The following is a 5,497-nucleotide window of genomic DNA, read 5'->3' on the forward strand; positions in this document are numbered from 1 at the left end:
ATGTTTTTGACATTCATATTTAGCATCTGATTTAATGCTGTGAAAAGTTTAGTACACAGTTTTGAGTTGTTGATATTCATATTTAGCATCTCATTTAATATTGTGAAAAGTTTAGTACACAATTTTGACAATTTTTATATCCATATTTAGTAAATGATTTAATGCTGTGAAAAGATTAGTGTACAGTTGTTGATATTCTTGACATTCATATTTAGCATCTGATTTAATGCTGTGAAAAGTTTAGTACACAGTTTTGAGTTGTTGATATTCATATTTAGCATCTCCTTTAATATTGTGAAAAGTTAGTATACAATTTTGATAATGTTTATATCCATATTTAGCAACTGATTTAATGCTGTGAAAAGATTAGTGTACAGTTGTTGATATTCTTGACATTCATATTTAGCATCTGATTTAATGTGAAAAGTTTAGTACACAGTGTTTGCATTGTTGATATTCATATTCAGAATCTGATTTAATGCTGTGAAAAGTTTAGTACACAGTTTTGAGTTGTTGATATTCATATTTAGCATCTCATTTAATATTGTGAAAAGTTTAGTACACAATTTTGACAATGTTTATATCCATATTTAGCAACTGATTTAATGCTGTGAAAAGATTAGTGTACAGTTGTTGATATTGTTGACATTCATATTTAGCATCTGATTTAATGTGAAAAGTTTAGTACACAGTGTTTGCATTGTTGATATTCATATTCAGAATCTGATTTAATGCTGTGAAAAGTTTAGTTCACAGTTTTGACATTGCTGATATTCATATTTAGCATCTGATTTAATGCTGTGAAAAGTTTGGTACACAGTTGTGTATATTGTTTATATTCATATTTAGCATCTGATTTAATGTTGTGAAAAGTTTAGTACACAGTGTTGGCATTGTTTATATTCATATTTACAATCTGATTTAATGCTGTGAAAAGTTTATTAAACAGTTTTGAAATTGTTGATACTCATATTTAGCATCTGATCTAATGCTATGAAAAGTTTATTACACAGTTGTTGATAGTGTTGACATTCATATTTAGCAGTTCATTTTATACTGTGTAAAGTTTAATACACAGTTGTTGACATTGTTGACATTCTTATTTACCATCTGATTTAATGCTTTGAAAAGTTTAGTACACAAATATGTCATTGTGTATATTGTTGGCATTCTTATTTAGAATCTGATTTAATGCTTTGGAAAGTATAGTACACAGTTTGACATTGATGATATTCATATTTGGCATCTTATTTAACGCTGTGAAAAGATTTGTAGACAGTGGTTGACATTGTTGATATTTTTGACATTCATATTTAGCATCTGATTTAATTTTGTAAAAAGTTTTGTACACAGTTGTTGATATTGTTGATATATTTATTTATCTGATTTAATGCTTGTTGTTATTTTTTAAAATTCATATTTAGCATCTGATTTAATTCTGTGAAAAGTTTAATATACAGTTTGGACATTATTGTTAATGTTGACATTCTGATTTATATTGCTGATATTCATGTTTGCCATATGATTTAATGCTGTGAAAAGGTTTGTACACAATTTTTGATATTGTTGACATTCATATTTAGCATCTGATTTAATATTGTGAAAAGTTTTGTACACAGTTTTGACATTGTTGATATTCATATTTAGCATCTGATTTAAAGCTGTGAAAAGTTTACTTTACAGTTTTGACATTGTTGATATTCATTTTTAGCATCTGATTTAATGCTATGAAAAGATTAGTACACAGTTGATGATATTGTTGACATTCATATTTAGCATCTGATTTAATATTGTGAAAAGTTTTGTACACAGTTTTGACATTGTTGATATTCATATTTAGCATCTGATTTAAAGCTGTGAAAAGTTTACGACACAGTTTTGACATTGTTGATATTCATATTTGGCATCTGATTTAATGCTGTGAAAAGTTTAGTACACAGTTGTTGATATTGTTGACATTCATATTTAGCATCTGATTTAATATTGTGAAAAGTTTTGTACACAGTTTTGACATTGTTGATATTCATATTTAGCATCTGATTTAAAGCTGTGAAAAGTTTACTACACAGTTTTGACATTGTTGATATTCATTTTTAGCATCTGATTTAATGCTGTGAAAAGTTTACTACACAGTTGATGATATTGTTGACATTCATATTTAGCATCTGATTTAATGTTGTGAAAAGTTTAGTACATAGTTTTAACATTGTTGACATAGTTGATATTCATGTTTAGCATTGATTTAATGCTGTGAAAAGTTTAGTACACAGTTGTTGACATTGTTGATATTCATATTTGGCATCTGATTTAATGCTGTGAAAAGTTTAGTACACAGTTGTTGATATTGTTGACATTCATATTTAGCATCTGATTTAATATTGTGAAAAGTTTTGTACACAGTTTTGACATTGTTGATATTCATATTTAGCATCTGATTTAAAGCTGTGAAAAGTTTACGACACAGTTTTGACATTGTTGATATTCATATTTGGCATCTGATTTAATGCTGTGAAAAGTTTAGTACACAGTTGTTGACATTGTTGATATTGTTGACATTCATATTTATCATCTGATTTAATGTTATGAAAAGTTTAGTACATACTTTTGACATTGTTGATATTGATATTTAGCATTGATTTTAATGCTGTGAAAAGTTTAGTACATAGTTGTTGACATTGTTGATATTGCTGACATTTATATTTAGCATCTGATTTAATGTTATGAAAAGTTTAGTACATAGTTTTGACATTGTTGATATTCATATTTAGCATTGATTTAATGCTGTGAGAAATTTAGTACACAGTTGTTGATATTGTATACATTTTTATTTAACATCTGATTTAATGTTGTGGAAAGTTTAGTTGACAGTTGAAGTATAACAGAAACCAATGTTTGTATATTCGTTTTATGTAAACAGTATATCAACACTACTTTTATGTAGTGTAACGCTTGTATCAAAAAAATGTTATTTGGCAGTTTGATGTAAACAATATTTCTATAGTTGTTTTAATGAGAAATATATTTCTATAGTAGTTAGATTGAAACATTATTTCTATGCTAGTTTTATATAAACAAATGTTTATGGTAGTTTCAAGTAAAAAGTTTTACTTACATTATTCTATAGTAATTATAAACCATCTAATATTGCTTTAGATATTTTCAATGGCTATAGCCGTTATAGGTATTTTTAATTGTCATAACCCTGTAATATTGCTACATGTATTTCCAATGCTATAACCCTGTAATATTTCTACTTATATTTCCAATGTAATAACTGTGTAAAATTCCTACAAATATTTCTTATGCCTAACTAATAATCACTGGTTTTTGATATTTTCTAACTGATTAAACGCAGATATATTTATATATATATATACGTGATTTCCAATCCCTTAACATTAGTTTTTGTATTAAAAGTAGTAATGTGAGAACATTTTGTTACAATCCTTTATGTAATATCGATATCATTATGAAATTTATTAGACTAGTATTCACAACGTATAGATAATATGGACTGTGAAAACACATTACACTTGATGATTAGAGATTACAAGTCCAGCCGGTGGGAGAATTATCAGTAAGGTCACCTGAACACAATATGGAAATCTTGACAGCGTTATTAGTTACAGACATTTTATTTAAATAAATACATGTTTCCAGAAAGAATACTGAAATCATTAGGCTTAATACAATTTTGAAAGTTAGTGTATTCTACTGTATCTTATGTATTGTAGTAATTAATATCTTAAATCATGTGTTTTTTTTTATTCCTGTAGAAAACGTTAGGTGTTACTATTGCTTCTGAAAATAGAACTTACCATCTGAAGCATGTTTGCAGCTGCTGGGAAGTTGTTGGTAGTTTCTTGACCCAAAGCAAGTTTATTTCGAAGAGTATTATGGGTTTCAACAATTTCCGTCTTTTGATCTTTAGAAACTCCAGAGGAGGCTTTGGAGCAGCTAGATTTGGGGTCTAAGCAAAAAGTGGGGTTTCTGTTGAATCTCATGTAGAGTGATGGACACGTAGCCACCTGTACCGATTTGGACTGTACCAGGGAGGTCCCAAACAACAATAATACATAATAAACATAGGCCATTCTTCTTGATACTCTGCAGGAATAGATGACTAACTTTTATTACAAAATATAGTTAATTTGGTAAAAATAAAAGCTAATTTTGTATAACCTGTTTCTATACCAAACATTTTATGGTTTTCACAGAGTTGCGATAAGGAAAAAGCAATAATTAATGATAACGAATTGTAAAGAAAATAAAATGAAGAGTTTCTAAACGATAATAACTTACAAGAGTAAAAATATTAACTCAAACTTATCTATAACCTTTTGGCTTTAGGCCTACCTCTGACGCTCTATCCAGAAATGCTAACGCTCAAATAATGTGAATAATTTAAATAGTAAATGAAACCACATCAATATAGACAAATAAGTAAACTGTAGGATTCTGTTGTGGGTCCAAAGCTTGTCTATTTTAGAACACCCAGTCCAATTAACTCCGTCACACAATTCTCGGCATTATTGTAGAATATAACTGTCCAATCCGCGAGTACCACATCTAATAATATACGTCTTATCTAATATTCATTTTGTTCACTAGATGTATTTATTTAGCAGCGATGGAATATAACTGTCCAATCTGTGAGTACCACATCTATTAATATACGTCTTATCTAATATCCATTTTGTTCACTAGATGTATTTATTTAGCAGCGACGTTTGTGTAAGATACTTTTCTAATTTTAGTACACGAAGGATTATCTTTCTTAATTTATACGACGTCTTACTTTATTTTAATATTTAAAGTGTATGATGCATTATCCGAACCCCGTGGTAGGTCAGCAGTACGTTCTCAGGCTTATAATGATGCGCTCCGAGTTTCGGGTCGCGTGTTCGAACATGCTTGCCATTTCAACCGATGGGACGTTAAATGTCTCGTTCAATATCATTATTCGATGAGAGTAGTCCAAGAGTTAGCAGTGCGTGATGTTGACTAGCTGCCTTCTCTCTCGCCTAGCATTGCTAAATTAGGGACGCCTAGCACAGATAGCCCTCGTACAGCCTTGTCCAGAATTCGACAAAATACTTAAAAGAGTATTATTTTATTTCAATATTTGAGTGTACGATAGATTACAGTTTGTGCAACATCACAATAAAACTGAAAATAGCATTTTTTATTTATTTTTTTACAAATCTTTCGTCACTAGCCCTAAACAACTGACCTTCCAGTAAGAAGTACACAATAACATCTGTGTGTGTTGCATTCCAAGCCGAAACCGTATCGAGCGAAAGGCCCCGTCGGTAGTGGCGAGGCCCACACGAGATATGCAGTGGAAATACTGTTACAAGTTTGAAAAAAAAAAGTGGGATTTATCAAATTAGTTTCCTAAACAAACGTTTCTTTTGTACGTTAAGTTGAATTTATCTAATTAGATCCCTAAACGAATATTTCTTGTAATACATGTCATGAAACAATGATCACAGTA

The sequence above is a fragment of the Limulus polyphemus genome, unplaced genomic scaffold (assembly GCF_000517525.1).
Source record: "Limulus polyphemus unplaced genomic scaffold, Limulus_polyphemus-2.1.2 Scaffold314, whole genome shotgun sequence".
Taxonomy (NCBI): Eukaryota; Metazoa; Arthropoda; class Merostomata; order Xiphosura; family Limulidae; genus Limulus; species Limulus polyphemus.